Genomic DNA, 21,271 nt, shown 5'->3' on the forward strand with positions numbered 1-21,271 from the left:
GACGATCTTGACTCCCTCAAGTTGGACCACCTTTCTTGGTTGTGTTGGCTCGATGAAGACTAGTTGATTGCTCCCCCATACTCCACTATGGGTGAGCCACTCTTCCGCACATCTTCACCAGTCCATTGTCACCACAATGGACGGCAAGCTTCAAGCATTTGATCTCGTCATGATGCTTCACTTGAACTTGCGCACCGCAACATCTTCACAAGTCCATTGTCGCCACAATGGACGGCAAGCTTCAAGCATTTGATCTCTTCATGATGCTTCACTTGAACTTGCACACCGCAACCTAACCCCACAAAGAACTCTCACGAAGATCATGGGTTAGTACACAAAGCGTAATTGACAATGCTTACCACACCATGGGATCGCTTGATCCCTTTCGGTACATCTTGTGCGCTTTGTGTGTTGATCAACTTGATTCACTCTTGACTTAGTCTTGATCAACCTTGACTCTTTCCAACTCTCTTCATTTGGATGATGTCTTGAAGGTAAACATGAATGACCACACAATCTTCTTCTTCAAGACATGCTTGCAATAAGTTCTACTCTCACATGACCAATCTTTGGATAATTCCTTAATAACACCTTGGTCACCACATAAACTCCTTGAAACCAACACATGGACTTCAAGAACTGCCTATGGACAAATCCTTCAAATATAACTCAAGGCAACCATTAGTCCATAGAGATTGTCATCAATTACCAAAACCAAACATGGGGGCACCGCATGTTCTTTCATAACTGTTGCATGATGAATGCCATCCGACATAATTATCCATCGTTAATCCATTGCCTACGAGCTTTTCACATATTTATATTTGCTACGTATGTTACTTTGCCATTGCCACTGTTACAATTGCTACAAAACTGGTATTGTTACTTTTTCCACCGTTACCGTTACTTCCATACTACTTTGCTACTAAACACTTTGCTGCAGATATTAAGTCTTTCAGGTGTGGTTGAATTGACAACTCAGCTGCTAATACTTAAGAATATTCTTTGGCTCCCCTTGTGTCGAATCAATAAATTTGGGTTGAATACTCTACCCTCGAAAATTGTTGCGATCTCCTATACTTATGGGTTTCAAGCAGTTGTACGGGGCGCCCGCCCCTCCCGCGCCACCCGCCAATCGGCGCCGCGGAGGCCGGCGCGGTGGCCAGCAACAGCCGCAGGCCGCGGGGCCTCCTCCTCATCAGCAGCATCCCCAGGCGCCTCCTCCGTGGGCCGGCGGGTACAACCCGTGGACCATGTCATCCATGCATACACCATGCCGGTCCCATAGGCACCGGCGCCGACCCTTCTCGTGCCGCACCCTCCGGCGCATCAGGTGTACTACGCGGCTCCGCAACCCTATGGAGGGTACCCGCCGTCGCAGCTCAGTGGCGACTACGGCTTCCCGATGGTGTCTCCGTCACCTTCACCGGCGCTGCCACCGGCGCCTTGGGACCCGATGCTTCTCGCCGCACTGCACACCGCCCCTACGCCGAACAACTACACTGGAGGCGGTGATTGGTACATGGACACCGGGGCCACTGCTCACATGTTTGCTCATCCTGGTAATCTTTCCTCTTTCGCTCCCGTCGCCACCGCCCACCGCATCATTATCGGTAACAGTTCCACCCTCCCTATTACACATGTCAGGCACACTTCATTTCCTTCTAATTCCATGCCTTTATCTTTGTCTAACATACTTGTGTCACCTCATCTTATTAAGAACCTTATTTCCGTTCGTTGTTTCACTCATGAAAATCATGTTACTTTTGAATTTGACGAGCTTGGTTTTTGTGTCAAGGTCGCTCGAACCAGGATGGTACTTCACCGATGTGACATCCCTGACGAGCTCTATCTGGTGCATCCACCTTCCTCCACCACCACCGCACCGGTCGCCCTCTTCGCTGGCGTTGATCTCTGGCACACTCGTCTGGGTCATCCCAACCCCGTCACCCTTCATCATATTATTAGGAGTTTCAATTGTAATAAGATAGAGGATAACACTTGTCATGCTTGTCGTGTCGGCAAACACATTCGTCTTCCGTTTAATAACTCCACCACCATTGCTTCTTTTCCTTTTCAGTTGATTCATAGTGATGTGTGGACCTCTCCAGTTCCTAGTAATTCAGGTTATTTATATTATCTGGTTATTCTTGATGATTACTCTCATTATGTGTGGACTTTTCCTTTGCGACGAAAGTCGGATGCACTTTCCACCCTGAGGGCTTTTTACTCCTATGTCAGCATGCAGTTTGGGCGTCCCATTCTTGCTCTTCAGACTGACAATGGAAAAGAGTTTGACAATCTTGCTTTCCGCACTTTTTTGTCGCACCATGGCACCATTTTCCGTCTCACTTGCCCATATACTTCACAGCAGAACGGTCGAGCCGAACGCTTCCTTCGCACTCTGAATGACTGCATTCACACGCTCCTGTTTCATGCTAACGTGCCGCCTCGCTTCTGGCTGGACGCACTTGTTACTGCATCACTAATCCTTAACCTCCGGCCCTATCACCCGCGATGGAACTACGCACCTCACCACCTACTCTACGGTACGCCACCTTCTTATGATGGTTTGCGTATCTTTGGGTATCTATGTTATCCTAGCACTGCCGACATTTCTCCTCATAAACTTGCACCACGTTCTGTTGCATGCATCTTCATCGGCTACCCTTCCAACTCCAAGGGCTATCAGTGCTACGATGCCGTCTCCCACCGCGTGTTCACCTCCCGGCACGTTTACTTTGAGGAGCATGTGTTTCCGTTTCAGCAGGTACCTCTAGTTGTCCCTCCTGCCATTGATGATGTGGGACCCTCGGTGTCCCGCCCGGGGCGCTCGCGCGCTGCCCTCGGCCCGCCCCTGGCTTTGAGGCGCGTCACCCATCTCCAGCTGCCTCCGGGCCCAGCACCGGCCCCACCTCAATGCCATCTTTCGGCTTGGCGTCCGCCTCGCCGCTGCCCTCCGACACGATGGCCCATGCCGGCCCGATGTTTGAGCCGCCCTCCGCCGCTCCATCGCCGCCGTCGCCGACCGCGGCCCCGGCTCCCGCGGCGCCCCCTTCGACCGCGGCCTCGTCAGCCAGGGGGTCGGCCCCGCCCGCAGACCGGGCTCCCGCGGCCCCGCCTTCGGCCGTGGCCTCGTCGCCCCCTGGCGCCCCTTCACCGGTGGCTGCAGACTCACCACCCGCGATCAGCCCGGTCAACCGCGCCCGTACGGGCGTTTTTTGCCCGAGCTTGCACTATGCTTTGGACGAGTACGTCCACACGGCATCCACCTCTACGCCGTTGCCTTTGTCGTCCTCCGTTCGAGCCACTCTTCGTGACACGCTCTGGATGGCTGCGATGCAAGAAGAGTTTGATGCCTTGCTGCGCAACCGGACGTGGCAGCTTCTTCCCCGTCCCCGACACGCTAACGTGATTACCGGGAAGTGGGTCTTCAAACACAAGCTCCGTCCCGATGGTACCCTTGACCGCTATATATATAAAGCGCGCTGGATTGTTCGTAGTTTCCGGCAACATGCTGGCATCGACTTCACCGACACCTTCGCTCCGGTTGTTAAGCCCGGGATGATCCGCACGGTTCTCCACCTTGCGGTCTCCCGTGCCTGGCCGGTGCACCAGATGGACGTCTCCAACGCCTTCCTCCATGGTCACCTCGAGGAGTAGGTCTTCTGCCAGCAGCCCACGGGGTTTGTTGATCCAGCACATCTCGACCACGTGTGTCTGCTCTCGCAGTCCTTGTACGGACTCAAGCAGGCTCCTCGCACTTGGTACCAGCGCATCCCGACATTTCTTCACCAGCTCAGGTTTCGCTCTACCTGCTCGGATGCATCGTTGTTCGTCTATTACCAGGGCTCCGACACTGCATATTTGCTCCTTTATGTCGACGACATCATCCTGACGGCATGTACGGCTGGTCTTCTCAGTTAGCTCATTGACCGTCTTCGCGCTGAGTTTGCCATCAAGGACTTGGGTCCTTTGCACTAGTTCCTCAGTGTTGAGGTGGTGCGTCGTCCGGATGGCTTCTTCCTTCACCAGCGGCAGTACGCTTATGAGCTCCTGGATCGCACTGGCATGCTTAATTGCAAGCCTGGTGCCACACCTGTTGATACAAAGGCCAATCTCTCTGCCACGGATGGTTCTCCTACTTCGGATGCTGCCTTTTACCGATCTATTGTTGGGGCTCTTCAGTACCTCAATCTTACTCGACCGGAGATCCAGTATGCAGTTCAGCAGGTGTGTCTTCACATGCATGCTCCTCGGGACGTTCATTGGGCCGTTGTCAAGCGGATTCTCCGCTATGTTTGTGACACTATGGACCTCGGCGTCACGCTTCACGCCTCCACCGACACCGTCCTCACCGCCTACTCCGATGCCGACTGGGCTGGCTGCCCCGACACTCGTCGCTCCACCTCGTGCTATTTTGTCTTCCTTGGACCCTCGCTCATCTTGTGGTCGTCCAAGCGGTAACCTATGGTCTCTTGGTCCAGTGCTGAGGCTGAGTATCGCGCTGTGGCCAACGTCATCGCCGAGTGTTCGTGGCTTCGCCAGCTACTTCAGGGAGCTCTCATATCCTGTTGACCGAGCCACGGTGGTCTACTGCAACAACGTCTCGGCGGTCTACCTCTCCACCAACCCGGTTCATCATCGTCGTACCAAGCATATTGAGTTAGATATTCATTTTGTTCAGGAACAGGTGGCTCTTGGCCATATTCGTGTTCTACATGTTCCTACTTCCCGACAATCTGCAGATATCATGACCAAGGGCTTGCCTATGGCGTCATTCGAGGAGTTTCGGTCCAGTCTTTGCGTCAGCAATGGCGCCGCTTCGACTGCGGGGGGTGTTGTGCATATTGTGTATTGGGCCCACCTCCTAGTTTCCTTGTATAGTTGAGGTCGTGGTCCACCGTTGTACATCATATATACGTGTGGTTGCACCTGAGTAATACATCGTGCAATTCCATCGTCATACACACGGGAAGGCTACAAAGTAAAACATTGTCAATAAGTTGCATATCCGATCTGGCTGAATGACCAACACATAGATATATCTGGCCAACAAGTTGCATATCTGGCCAAATGACCAACACATATAACAATCTACTCGCTTGGTGATTTGTGCACTGATAACCCACAAGTATAGGGGATCGCAACAATTTTCGAGGGTAGAGTATTCAACCCAAATTTATTGATTCGACACAAGGGGAGCCAAAGAATACTCTCAAGTATTAGCAGTTGAGTTGTCAATTCAACCACACCTGGATAACTTAATATCTGCAGCAAAGTATTTAGTAGCAAAGTAGTATGGAAATAACGGTAATAGTGGCAAAAGTAACAGCAGCAACTTTGTAGTAATTGTAACAGTGGCAACGGTAAAGTAACTAAGCAAAGAGCAATATGAGAAAAGCTTAGGCATTGGATCAGTGATGGATAATTATGTCGGATGCGATTCCTCATGCAAAAGTTATAACATAGGGTGACACAGAACTAGCTCCAATTCATTAATGTAATGTAAAGATGTATTCCAAATATAGTCATACGTGCTTATGGAAAAGAACTTGCATGACATCTTTTGTCCTACCCTCCTGTGGCAGCGGGGTCCTATTGGAAACTAAGGGATATTAAGGCCTCCTTTTAATAAAGTACCGGACCAAAGCATTAACACTTAGTGAATACATGAACTCCTCAAACTACGGTCATCATCTGGAGTGGTCCCGATTATTGTCACTTCGGGGTTGCCGGATCATAACACATAGTAGGTGACTATTGACTTGCAAGATAGGATCAAGAACTCACAAATATTCATGAAAACATAATAGGTTCAGATCTGAAATCATGGCACTCGGGCCCTAGTGACAAGCATTAAGCATAGCAAAGTCATAGAAACATCAATCTCAGAACATAGTGGATACTAGGGATCAAACCCTAACAAAACTAACTCGATTACATGATAAATCTCATCCAACCCATCACCGTCCAGCAAGCCTACGATGGAATTACTCCCGCACGGCGGTGAGCATCATGAAATTGGTGATGGGGGAAGGTTGATGATGACGACGGCGACGGATTCCCCTCTCCAGAGACCCGAACGGACTCCATATCAGCCCTCCCGTGAGAGTTTAGGGCTTGGTGGCGGCTCCGTATCATAAAACGCGATGAATCCTTCTCTTTGATTTTTTTCTCCCCGAACATGAATATATAGAGTTGGAGTTGAGGTCGGTGGAGCACCAGGGGGCCCACGAGGCAAGGGGCGCACCCAGGGGGCAGGCGCGCCCCCCACCCTCGTGGACAGGGTGTGGGCCCCCTGGTCTTGATTCTTTTGCCAGTATTTTTTATAAATTCCAAAAATATTCCCTGTGAAGTTTCAGGTCATTCCGAGAACTTTTATTTCTACACAAAAATAACACCATGGCAATTCTGCTGAAAACAGCGTCAGTCCGGGTTAGTTCCAGTCAAATCATGCAAGTTAGAGTCCAAAACAAGGGCAAAAGTGTTTGGAAAAGTAGATACGATGGAGACGTATCATGCACCACTTGGACAGTGTCCGATTAGTTGCTTCAAATGGCTGCAATACTTGGCCATGGGCTCTTGGATGATGTAGAGGAGAGGGTTGAGAAATGGGAATTTTGCCGCAGAAATATTGTGGACAGGTCATGTTGGGGAACGTAGCATGCGATTTGAAAAAAAATCCTACGCTCACGCAAGATCTATCTAGGAGATGCATAGCAACGAGAAGGGGAGAGTGTGTCTACGTACCCTTGTAGACCGAAAGCGGAAGCATTTGACAACGCGGTTGATGTAGTCGAACTTCTTCTCGTTCCGACCGATCAAGCACCGAACGTACGACACCTCTGAGTTCTGCACACGTTCAGCTCGATGACATCCCTCGAACTCTTGATCCAGCAAAGTGTCGAGGAAGTAGATGACTTCCGTCAGCACGATGGCGTGGTGGCGGTGATGGTGAAGTGATCCACGCAGGGCTTCGCCTAAGCACTACGAGAATACGACCGAGGGTGTAATCTGTGGAGGGAGGCGCCGCACACAGCGTTGTTGTGTGTTCTAGGGGCCTCCCCCCTCATATATATAGGTGGGAGGGAGAGGGAGCAGCCAAGGGGGCCGCCCCAAGTAGGCCGAATCCTACTTGGGGTTCCTCCCCAATTCCCCCCCCCCTTTCCTTTTCACCGGAGGGGGAAGGAAAGAGAAGGGAGGAGGGAAGGAAGGGGGAGGCCGAATCCCTCCCCTTCCTTCTCTCTTCCCCTCTTTCCTTTCTCCTCTGGTGCGGCCCATATGGGGGGCGCAGCAGCCCCTGCTGGCTGCTGCGTTTCGCCTCTTGGCCCATTAGCGGGCTGTTGCATTTCCCCTCTTGGCTCACTAACCCCATATGTTTGCCGGGGTTGCCTGGAACCCCTTCCGGTGACCCGATATGTACCTGGTACCCTCCAGAACACTTCTGGTGTCCGAATACTACCATCCTATATATATCAATCTTTACCTCTCGACCATTTTGAGACTCCTCGTCATGTCCGTGATCTTATCAGGGACTCCGAACAACATTCGGTCACCAAATCACATAACTCATATAATACAAAATCGTCATCGAACGTTAAGCGTGCGGACCCTACGGGTTCGAGAACTATGTAGACATGACCGAGACACCTCTCCGGTCAATAACCAATAGCGGAACCTGGATGCTCATATTGGTTCCTACATATTCTACGAAGATCTTTATAGGTCGAACCGTAATGACAACATACGTTATTCCCTTTGTCATCGGTATGTTACTTGCCCGAGATTCGATCGTCGGTATCTTCATACCTAGTTCAATCTCATTACCGGCAAGTCTCTTTACTCGTTCCGTAATGCATCATCCCGCAACTAACTCATTAGTCACATTGCTTGCAAGGCTTCTTATGATGCGCATTACCGAGAGGGCCCAGAGATACCTCTCCGATACTCAGAGTGACAAATCCTAATCTCGATCTATGCCAACCCAACAAACAACTTCGGAGATACCTGTAGAGCATCTTTATAATCACCCAGTTACATTGTGACGTTTGATAGCACACAAGGTATTCCTACGGTATTCAGGATTTGCATAATCTCATAGTTGAAGGAATATGTATTTGACATGAAGAAAGCAATAGCAATAAAACTGTACGACCAATATGCTAAGCTAATGGATGGGTCTTGTCCATCACATCATTCTCCTAATGATGTGATCCCGTTCATCAAATGACAAGACATGTCTATGGTTACAAAACTTAACCATCTTTGATTAACGAGCTAGTCTAGTAGAGGCTTACTATGGACACGGTGTTTTGTCTATGTATCCACACATGTATCAAGTTTCTGGTTAATACAATTCTAGCATGAATAGTAAACATTTATCATGATATAAGGAAATATAAAATAACAACTTTATTATTGCCTCTAGGGCACATTTCCTTCAGTCTCCCACTTGCACTAGAGTCAATAATCTAGATTACATTGTAACGATTCTAACACCCATGGAGTCTTGGTGATGATCATGTTTTGCTCGTGGAAGAGGCTTAGTTAACTGGTCTGTCTCATTCAGATTCGTATGTATTTTGCAAATCTCTATGTCTCCCTCCTTGACTTGATCACGGATGGAGTTGAAGCGTCTCTTGATGTGTTTGGTTCTTTGGTGAAATCTGGATTCCTTCGCCAAGGCAATTGCTCCAGTATTGTCACAAAAGATTTTCATTGGACCCGATGCACTAGGTATTACACCTAGATCGGATATGAACTCCTTCATCCAGACTCCTTCATTTGCTGCTTCAGAAGTAGCTATGTACTCTGCTTCACACGTAGATCCCGCCACGACGCTTTGCTTGGAACTTCACCAACTGATAGCTCCACCATTCAATAAAAGTATGTATCCGGTTTGTGACGTAGAGTCATCCGGATCAGTGCCAAAGCTAGCATGGACGTAACCATTTATGACGAGCTCTTTGTCACCTCCATAAACGAGAAACATATCCTTAGTCCTTTTCAGGTACTTCAGGATGTTCTTGACCGTTGTCCAGTGATCCACTCCTGGATTACTTTGGTACCTCCCTGCTAAACTTATAGCAAGGCACACATTAGGTCTGGTACACAGCATAGCATACATGATAGAACCTATGGCTGAGGCATAGGGGATGACTTTCATTTTCTCTCTATCTTTTGCAGTGGTCGGGCATTGAGTCTGACTCAACTTCACACCTTGTAACACAGGCAAGAACCCATTCTTTGACTGATCCATTTTGAACTTCTTCAAAACTTTATCAAGGTACGTGCTTTGTGAAAGTCTTATCAAGCGTCTTGATGTATCTCTATAGATCTTGATGCCTAATATATAAGCAGCTTCACCGAGGTCTTTCTTTGAAAACCTTTTATTCAAGTATCCTTTTATGCTATCCAGAAATTCTATATCATTTCCAAACAACAATATGTCATCCACATATAATATTAGAAATGCTACAGAGCTCCCACTCACTTTCTTGTAAATACAGGCTTCTTCGAAAGTCTATATAAAACCATATGCTTTGATCACCTCATCAAAGTGTATATTCCAACTCCGAGATGCTTGCACCAGTCCATAAATGGATCGCTGGAGCTTGCATACTTTGTTAGCACCTTTAGGATCGACAAAACCTTCTGGTTGCATCATATACAACTCTTCTTTAAGAAATCCATTAAGGAATGCAGTTTTGACGTCCATTTGCCAGATTTCGTAATCATAAAATGCGGCAATTGCTAACATGATTCGGACAGACTTAAGCATTGCTACGGGTGAGAAAGTCTCATCGTAGTCAACTCCTTGAACTTGTCGAAAACCTTTCATGACAAGTCGAGCTTTGTAGACAATAACATTACCATCAGCGTCAGTCTTCTTCTTGAAGATCCATTTTTTCTCTATGGCTCGCCGATCATCGGGCAAGTCAACCAAAGTCCACACTTTGTTCTAAAACATGGATCCTATCTCATATTTAATGGCCTCAAGCCATTTATCAGATCTGGGCTCATCATCGCTTCTTCATAGTTCATAGGTTCGTCATGGTCTAGTAACATGACTTCCAGAACAAGATTACCGTACCACTCTAGTGCGGATCGTGCTCTGGTTGACCTATGAGGTTTGGTAGTAACTTGATCTGAAGTTTCATGATCATTATCATTAGCTTCCTCTCTATTTGGTGTAGGTATCACGGGAACGGTTTTCTGTGATGAGCAACTTTCCAATTCGAGAGAAGGTACAATTACCTCATCAAGTTCTACTTTCCTCCCACTCACTTCTTTCGAGAGAAACTCCTTTTCTAGAAAGTTTCCATTCTTGGCAACAAATATCTTGCCTTCGGATTTATGGTAGAAGGTGTGCCCAATTGTTTCCTTAGGGTATCCTATGAAGACGCACTTCTTCGATTTGGGTTCGAGCTTATCAGGCCGAAGCCTTTTGACATAAGTATCGCAACCCCAAACTTTAAGAAATGACAGCTTAGGTTTCTTGCCAAACCACAGTTCATACCGTGTCGTCTCAATGGATTTAGACGGTGCCCTATTTAACGTGAATGCAGCTGTCTCTAATGCATAACCCCAAAATGATAGTGGTAAATCGGTAAGAGACATCATAGATCGCACCATATCTAATAAAGTACGGTTACGATGTTTGAATACACCATCACGCTATGGTGTTCCATGTGGCGTGAGTTGTGAAACTATTCCACATTGTTTTAAATGAAGGCCAAACTCATAACTCAAATATTCGCCTCCGTGATCAGATCACAGAAACTTTATTTTCTTGTTATGATGATTCTCTACTTCACTCTGAAATTCTTTGAACTTTTAAAATGTTTCAGACTTGTGTTTCATTAAGTAGATATACCCATATCTACTTAAATCATCTGTGAAGGTCAGAAAATAACGATACCCGCCGCGAGCCTCAACACTTATCGGACCGCATACATCGGTATGTATTATTTCCAATAAGTCGTTAGCTCGCTCCATTGTTCCGAAGAACAGAGTTAGTCATCTTGCCCATGAGGCATGGTTCCCAAGTATCAAATGATTCATAATCAAGTGATTCCAAAAGCCCATCTGCATGGAGTTTCTTCATGTGCTTTACACCAATATGACCTAAACGGCAGTGCCACAAATATGTTGCACTATCATTATCAACTTTGCATCTTTTGGCATCAATATTATGAACATGTGTATCACCACAATTGAGATTCAACAAAAATAGACCACTCTTCAAGGGTGCATGACCATAAAAGATATTACTCGTATAAATAGAACAACCATTATTCTCTGATTTAAATGAATAACCGTCTCGCATTAAACAAGATCCAAATATAATGTTCATGCTCAACGCTGACACCAAATAACAATTATTCAGGTCTAATACTAATCCCAAAAGTAGATGTAGAGGTAGCGTGCCGACGGCAATCACATCAACCTTGGAACCATTCCCAACGCGCATCCTCACCTCGTCCTTAGCCAATCTTCGTTTAATTCGTAGCCCCTGTTTCGAGTTACAAATATGAGCAACCGAACCAGTATCAAATACCCAGGCGCTACTACGAGCATTAGTAAGGTACACATCAATAACATCACTACAAAAAAATACACTTCCGTGATGATACGTGTTTGTCACAGTAGGTCGTGTTTTTTGTCATGCATGTACATCCATGACAAATTTATGACCGAATCAAGATAGTCATACCTGTGCTGTCGTAGAAGTGTTCCATGACATTACCAAAATTATCATCACGGAAGTGTCCACTTCCATGATGATAAATCGCGCGTCACAGAAGTGCTTTCGTCAAGGGTGACCGACACGTGGCATCCACCGTAACGGAACGCCGTTAAGCTATCGGGTCGGGTTTTGGATCCGATAACCCGTTAACAGCCTCGACCAATGGGGATTTTCCACGTGTAAAATCATCATTGGCTGGAGGAGACACGTGTCAGGTCCGCGTTCGCACAGGTGTCACTCATCCAATGGGCGAGGCGCGCCTATGATATGTTGACACGTGGACCGGCCCATCAAGTTTAAATGGGCCGGCCCAACTAAAGGCCCACAAGATTTTGCAGACCATAATGGGCCGGCCCAGCTAAAGGCCCATGAGATTTTGCGAACCATAATGGGCTGGCCCAGCTAAAGGCCCACAAGATTTTGCGGGCCATAATGGGCCGGCCCAGGTAAAGGCCCACAAGATTTTTGTGCGCCATAATGGGCCGGCCCAGGTAAAGGCCCACAAGATTCTTGCGGATCATAATGGGTCGGCCCAGCTAAAGGCCCATGAGATTTCGCCGACATTAATGGGCCGGCCCAGCTGTAGGCCAACAAGATTTTGAGGACCCTAGTAGGCCGGCCCATTAACTGGCTGCCATGTTTTGGGCCAAATGCCGGCCCATATTTGATCCGGTCCATTAATGGTCTGCCACGCTCCGGGCCTAATAGTGGCCCATATGAGATCCGGCCCGTTAAAAGCCTACCATGTTCTGGGCCAAATTACGGCCCAGATCAGTTCCGGCCCTTTAAGAGGCTTTGGGCTCAATTATGGCCCATATCAGATTCGGCCCGTCAACTGGACACTATGCTTTTGGGCCCACTTGCTAAAGGCCCACTTAGTAATTCGGCCTGATATTAGTTTTGGCCTGTTAAGGGCCCGTTTAACATTTTGGCCTTATATTAATTTCGGCCTGTTAAAAGCCCGTCATATAGTTGGGCCTAACTACGGCCCGGTTTGCATCCGGCCTGCTCGCAGCCGATATCTGATTGGGCCAAACAAGGACCGAGACAATTTTGGCCTATTAAAAGCCCGTGATTTGATTCGCATAATCATGGGTCGGGGTTCATTTCGGGCTGCTGCCGGCCCGTGAGCTGTTCGGCACGTTTCAGGCCCAACCTACATCGTGATTGCATGACGGCCCGATATGTACCGTAATTTTACGGTTTGGCCGGTTTACTGCGAAGACAGGATATATATACAGTAAAATAACTGCAGCATCGTGAATAAGAAAAAAAACTAGACTATACAATTAAGAAATTACGGCATATTACATCCACTGGGCATCAAAGTTTGCCACTATGATAATAAAGCACAAGCAGACAGCAGATTACATACACTGGGCATCAAAGATCGCCACCAGTGCAAATAAACACGCCGACAAAATAATATACAAAACGACAGCACTTCAATAGAGTTCAAGAAAGGTTAGCCCTGCTGGGGAGCTGCAGCGCAAGCAGCTGAGCAAGATGATGAGACTGCGCTTGTTCAACACTTATATCTTCCTCACTCTGAAAGATAAACAAGCAGACAGATAACATGTTTTGCACATAAAAGTATCAGTGCTGACAATTCATCACATTTCTTACTGATGAATAAAGTGACACAGTTTAAAATTGCATTAACACAATATGGTATTGTTCAGGTCAAGACATGGCAGGAAATGACATTGTGAAGGAGTTGGCAGCTTCACGACACCACTGGATTACAGATCAAGAACTCATAAGTATCAATGGTTAGTGTGCTGTCAATTTATACCATTTCAGATTGGCAAATAAAGAGACGGTTTAAATAATAGTAGAATGATATGACATTGTTCATAGTTAAGACAAATCAGAATATGACATTGTGTTGTAGTGGGTAGGTTCACCACACCACTGGATTACGGATGAAGAACAGAAGCATACATGCAGTGCAAAAGAAGATCACTTGCTCTGTATAGTTTAATTTACATGGTATGAAGAAGGAACTTCGTTGTACAACTGAAAACTTAAATTGAGAAAGGACAAACTTTTGTTTATGAACTACATAATAAACTTTAAACAAGCAATTTGATGCAAACACAAAAAAACAGCTGTTGCAGTCATGCCTAACCAAATATATACAACAAAGTTTGAAGGCTTGAGATGGACAAACTTACATTATTGGTGAAGACAGGCTCTATAAAGGCCTTGTCCATGCTGATGGGGGGGGGCAATTCAAGAAGTTTACCACAGAATCTTCTTCAAAAGCATTGCCTTTATTCTACATTTTGTTAAGAGTAAATATAGATGTGATAATATATGAAAAAATGGAGAATATTTAAGATAAGATGAAGAGTGATGCTACATAACCAAGTAGCTATAAATGTAAGTGCAGCGATACAGGCAAAAGGTACAGCCAAGAGCAATGCACAGCTAAACTTCTTCAGTACCAACCTTATGGTAAGAGTAAATATAGATCTGATGTGTAGAAAATGGAGGGCAAAGGAAAATAAGCTGCAGAGTGATGGTACATGAACAACTACCTATCATTATAAGTACACTAATAAAGGACAGCATGTACTTACAAGAACAATGCAGAGCTAAAAAAACATCATTGGATATATTCTACACTAATGTAACCTTTCATACAGATCAAATAATTTGGAGCGAACAATTGATAAGCAAGCTATCATGCATACTGCTGTCACATAATGAACCGGGTATGTATGCAAGTACAGTGATACAGGACAACAGGTACTAACAAGAGCAAAGCAGCAGGCAGCATATTTGCGATATCCTGTCGTTCTTGTCAAACCAGAATTCTTCTTCGAGCAGATTTCCTGCAAAAAAGATCCGTAAGGCACATGCGGAAAAGTAGAAGTTCAAATTGTCATGTGATTTCATAGACAGTACCTCATCCTGGGAACGAGACCAGTGCATAACAAGGTTTTTCCATTCAATGTCTTCTAAATTTAGCACAGGAGACTTCACCAGAAATTCGTTTATAGACTTGCCATCAAAGTGTGATTTCCTCAGGTAACACCGATACTGCTGCAATGCTTCCTTGAAAAGCACAAGCAAGCTTTTCTCGTCATGACTATCCATATTGACCCTCACCTAGTTACAACAATGTAATGTAAATCATTGATGTGTTCAATCAGCAGAAAACAGGAAAATAATAACCATGAATAATAGCACTTACATGTAAGTTGGACAGGAAGATGTGAAAATGGTGTTTGTCTTCACAATAATCTTCCCATGATGGGAATAAATGCACGTAGTCCCTAACAACATTGAAAGCATTGTCTTTTAAACTTGGAATAAATGGAATGGGGTTCCAATCTGCAGGAATTGGCCGTCTCTGCAGTTGGGATAGGTCTTCGGCCGGTGGACTTGCTATACTTTTTGCTGGAGTGGGATTTTTCTGTGGTACAGCTGGTGCTATGGCAAATGAAATCGGTATACCTTTTGCTGGAGTGCAGGTCCTATGTAGTGGGGCTAGTGGTGTGGCCAGTGAAGTATGGGTACAGTCTGCTGGAGTCGGTCCTACGTTTTGTGTCACTGGTTGTACAGCCAATATAAGTGGGGTGCTGTCTGATTTCTCCGGCACCACCATGTTTTTCAAGGACTTTGCTGGTGCTCCTTCAGGTTCGGCAATCACCCTCTTCCTTTTTGATGTCTGATGCACAAGAACAGCATTTGAGTGGAAAAACATGGTATGATGACAGATGGAATGTGTATTGATAATGGATGGGCATGGCATCTCGACATATATGATGAGTAAACTAAACAGATGGCGGTGCAACAAAGTAGAAGAAATGCAAGACAACATATGCAAGATACCCGCAATCAATAAAACATTGCCAAATTAGAACAGGCACCTTGATGGGTGAACAGGACAGGCCATCTGCCTTTGACTCCTCGAGGTTAGAATAGTCATTAGGATCATATTCTGAACAAGAATCAACAGGTGGGGAGCGTATGAGCTTCATTGCATCCAGAATGGCACTCAATGCCTTGGTGCCAATTTTGTAAGTCATTGCAGTGTTTAGCTTCAAGAGTGGACTGCTGTTAGTGCGACACAAAGCAGCTACACAGATCATAGTGTAGATATAACGGGAAAACCTTAAGCATCAGAGTAAAATCAGCAAAGTGGAACTTGCTGGAATATATGTGCTAGTATTGCCGGTACGGCTAGAAAGGCTTCGGATACCAGCTCTCTTCAAGTGAAGGTGCGGTACTGTTAATATCAGTGTAACTCTCAAAGGCGACACAGCTCCCCGCATTTCCTTGCTATTCTTATAGGATTCAAGTGGGCAGGCCACTACAAATCCTATTCCTATGTTTACAAGATCCTACGAATCAAAGAGGCTCAAAGTGTCCATCACAACCGACCGTATAGACCTCTACACTGCAAATGTCCCTGCTCATCTTCAGTACAAGGAACATACTGTACTACTATCATACTCCCTCCGTTCCAAAATATAAGTCTTGGTAGAGATTTCCACTATGGATCACATACAGATGTATCCAGATACATTTTAGAGTGTAGATTCACTCATTTTGCTCCATATGTAGTCCATGGTGGAATCTATACAAAGACTTGTATTTAGGAACGGAGAGAGTACATATTAAAGAAGAACGGAAGAGGAACATGGTAAAGAAGAGCAAGCAGATTTTGGATAATAAAATGTTGGTTGCGCAGTGCCCACACATGATGAACCAGAGCGCATTAAGAATGCAACTCCCAGCTGTCTCTCGACCATTTCAGGCGGTTGGATGAAGATCCTACGTCTCCTAACCCTTCTTCTTCCTCGTCTCTGATTCTTCCCATACAGAACACCGCACGGGCCGCCGGCCGGACCACCGGCCCCCACCGCCTGTGTTCCTCCGCCACCCCCACCCCCGCCCCAACCCCCACCCGCGTCGAGTTTTCTTCGTTCGGCGAGGCCCCACAACCACCCGAGCCCCTTCGATCGCACCGGCGAACTCCGGCGAGCTCTGAAAAATCGACTGACCCAATTTTGAAATTTAGTCTACTGTGATTTAACTAGTGTGGAATATAAAAGGGTAAAACCATAAGCATTGGGAGTATAGTGTTGAGCGTGCCATGGCGGATCTGAAGGTGCAAACCGGACAAAGGCAACTTCGCAACCAAGACAAGACATCAGAGTAAAGCAGTGGCGATCTATTTTCTTGTTGCGATAAATAAGTTGAGCAGATACGAAAGAGTACCGCCTCTCGTGCGGCGCCGTGTACACATCAGCTGAGAATTTGACGGTGCTGCGGTAGCGATGGCTGTCGGCGGTGTGGAAGCAGATCTAGGAGGGTAGACGATGGCGGCTGGGCGCGGTGGACGAGACGGTCATAGGAGCGGCGGCGGCAAGGTGGACGACAGCGGGGATGAAGCGAGAGGACGGGATGCAAGGATCCCGGTCCGAAGCCGTGGATGAGAGAGGTCGATCTCTTGTAATGGACGGTGGCGTTGGGGTATCAGCTCCGGCATGGTGGAGGAGGACGGCGGTGGATGGGGTGGCGGACGGCGGCGGACGGAGGAGGGTGGGGTGGAGAGGGTGTTTTGGCGCCCACGGAGTACGAATGGGGAAAAGGGAGGTAGAGAGGAAGGGGGAACCATGTATTCAGGGCACGCTTGTCTCAAATGCGAGGAAATTTACAAACTTAGCCCCCGTTTCAAATTTCTACTACATCACAGCAACATTAGTCGGTTGGGGATAGGACGGTAATCTCGCATACACCGAATATTTGCCGACGAGAGTTTGTTTTTGGCGCCCACCGTGTATGAATATGAATCGGGGAGGGAGTCGATTTCGGCCGAGGACACACTGTGTTTTGGCGCCCACCGTGTATGAATCCGGGTGAGAGGCGGTTACGTCACGTTTGGGTGAAATTACAAACCTACCCCTATCGAAACCTATAGAAATCCAGCAGATAGGCTTTGCGTGGCAGGGATAGGCAGTAGTGATTTCCATCTCGCAGATTTTGGTTTCGGGCGGTTACTGCGACTTTCCCCGCTTCGTTCAAATTTTGCAGAGTGCACGTTTACCGTGCCAACTCAATTCGAATCCCGTTTGTATTCTATTTTTTTCGGGCGGGATCCATTTTCAATTGGAATTACATTCTATATACATCATTTTTTATATATACTTTCAAAAGCACAACACCATTTATACATAAATATGGTTTACAAATGGCATGATCTCAGATTCATAAGGTTGTATCCATCAATTTGGATTTTCAAATATTTGAAACCACTTTATGTTGAAATCCAATGTATGCATTCCTCGCTAACTGTCTCCAATTAATGTGTGTTTCATGCGGGTTTTTTTACTTCTCAAACATGTATAATGTGTTTCACACACGCAACATATAGTGTAATCCCGTTTAGACATTAATTGCATATAAACCATGCATTGTTTGTAATTGAAGAATCTATGGATCACCAATATTGATAAACTATATAACATTACACGTGTGCCCAAATTCAAATGAATATGCATGTTTGATACACCAATTTGCGTTATGATATTATCGATGTCGTGATCTCCAGTTTAAATATTTGAATCCCCTTTAATCCAGATATTCGTCTCATATAGCTATCACTCATGCTTATATAGGACTATCTCTCTGGACCTATACGCGTTCATCGTCTCTCAGGTATCTCTCGTGCTACCTGTATGTCGACAATGATCTTTTATCTTCGTAACACACTGACGGTACTCTCTCCCTCGACCTTCATCACTCTATCTCTCTCTAAGTATATCTCGCTCCCTGCTATGTGTCTCTAACTATGATTCTCCATGTGGAATCTCTTTCTCTCACACAAACACAAAACTTTGTCTCCCGGGGTCTCATTTCTCTCTACTATTCCCATGTGTGCCACTCGCACACCCCTCATACAGAGATGTCTTTCGCTCCTTAGATATGAGAACCTACGACTCTTCCTCTTCAATATCTCTTTCTCACACACAAACACAAACTCTGTCTCCCAGGGTCTCATATTTCTCCATTGTTCTCTTGTATGTCGCTCACACACACCCTCTCTCCCTAGAGATATCTTGCGTTCCCTCGTATGTCTCTCTAGCTATCACTCTCGTTGTGAAATATCTTTCTCTCTCGCAGACACAAAACTCCGTCTCTCTGGATCTCATTTCTCTCTGATATCTGTTTGTATGTGACTCACATGCACCCTCTCTCTATCTCTCTCACACCCACACACATAACCCAGCCTTCTGATCCACTCGACTCCTATCTCTAACGCACACTAGCTAGCATCTTTATCTTTCTATTTATCTGTTTCTCCATCAACCTTCTTTCTCGCCCTCACTCTTGATTCCTATCACGCACACTACATATGTTTCTCTCTACATGCAGTCAAGTGCCCTCTCACACACATATATAACTTCACCCTTTGAACCACCCGACGGTCATCTCCAACACCCAAACTAGCGGATGTCCCTCTAGCTAGCATCTCCATCTCTGTATCTATCTGTAGTTTCTCCGTCAACATTTCTTTCTCGCACGGAGTCTTGCTTCCTATCACCCACACTATATATGTCTCTCCATACATATGCATTTATAGGTTGGTCTCTTTTGCACAATCGTTGCGCCTCACTCCCTCTGCTCGCCATAGATGCATGCTCCAGCCCACGCCACTATCTCTTAAAGACAAAAACACATGCTCAATTGTCGGGCCTTCTTCCCTGCATTCTCACATGCATGCATATTGTCATACCGATCCGTCTCTCCCATGTCGTTGATCTTATGACTTATGTCTTCTTTCTTTTATCTCGATCATGCGCCGCGCGCACACACACATCCCACGTATACATGTATACCTCTCACACATGCACGTTCAAGGTCTCTATGTCTCCATACGTAGTTAATTACCCTCAATCCTAACACCACATCGAATCGTTCTCCTCTTTTGTGCACATAACTTCCGCCTGGATGGGTAAAACACACACTCACACTTAACAATCTCCTTCTAGCTACCCCCCCCCCCGCCTCTCACTCTTCCCCTATATCCCCGAAACCAATAAGACCATCCCTTTGTTTAATTCCCGCCTACATGCACCATCGATATATAGTAGTCTTCCTCGGTGTCTCTCGAACAAACACGTTCTCTCGATGTCGACTCCTCTCACGCGCACACACCTTCTCTTCCCTCTCTACGGGCATTTTCTCTCTCGGACCCCATCGTTGGTGGCCTCTGCCATACACATCACCTCTCTATGATGAAGCCATGCACACTTAAATTACATCCGCCACAGAGGACCCCGCCACACACACACACACACACGCACGCACCCCCCCCCCACACACACACACACTAAGACTCCATCTCTCTCTCTCACACACACACACAAACACACAGCATGCACGCACACCCCCCCCCCACACACACACACACTAAGACTCCATCTCTCTCTCTCACACACACAAACTAAGACTCCATCTCTCTCTCTCCTCTCTCTCTCTCACACACACACATTCACACACCCCACACACACGCTAAGACTCCATCTCACACACACATGCTCTAGGTGGAGCATTTGTTCCTACCACCCTTCATCCAACCTTACCCGTATGATAAACAATCACCTTTATTTACTTGCATAACATGGACAAATTCCACTTTACTTTAGTAGTCAGCAAACTTATCATTTGTACCCTTATAAAAAAACGAGTTGGCGGTGATGGTGTGCCTGCCATCTTGTAATACAGACCGTATGATCTCTATCTGAGGATAGAAAGCAAACTATGATAATTTTACAAAAGATACACGCACCTCTCTCCACATCATTATCTCTCGCAACCTCATTGCTCAGCAATTAAAAAAGGAATAAGTCTCTGGAACAATCTAGCATGCATGGTGGCCGCTGCCGCCTGCCGGCGCCGTCCATCCCCATGCCTCCGCCCATTCCGACCACCAGTCACCACCACGCTCCACTCCTCCTCGCCTTATCTCTCATCTTTCATTTTTTTCGATGACATTCTCGAGATACCAGTTTTCCGATAAAATTCTCGAGATATCATTAGTTTTTACACATGGGATTACTCCTGCATGGGTCAATCACAACAGGTGTTCTGTAAAAAAATGCATATTGATGTTCCGTGCAATGCACGAGAATCTTGCTTGTAATTATATAACGCAAATCACGAGCAGGAAGTGACATTTTTTTGACACAACCACGTTAACATGGACACGTAAATCACTAGCTAAAGTAAATACCATTATACTTATATCCCGATGCAAAAGGTTGAGTACATGTCCGAAGAGTAGAGTCGCACACATGCACTCTGTCTCTCAGAATCTCTCACACACACACACCAGTTACGTGACGCCCACTTAAGCAGACACGTATGTTACAATTTGTGCACCCGCGGGTACACGTGATGCTGCGCATTTATTTAAGCCGGAAGGCGAACCCAAACAGTAGCTGCATTCATTCCCCTCCCGCCGCCTCTTCTCTGGTCGCCGTCGTCCGGTAGCCATGG

This window comes from Triticum aestivum, chromosome 3D, assembly GCF_018294505.1.
Source record: "Triticum aestivum cultivar Chinese Spring chromosome 3D, IWGSC CS RefSeq v2.1, whole genome shotgun sequence".
NCBI lineage: Eukaryota > Viridiplantae > Streptophyta > Magnoliopsida > Poales > Poaceae > Triticum > Triticum aestivum.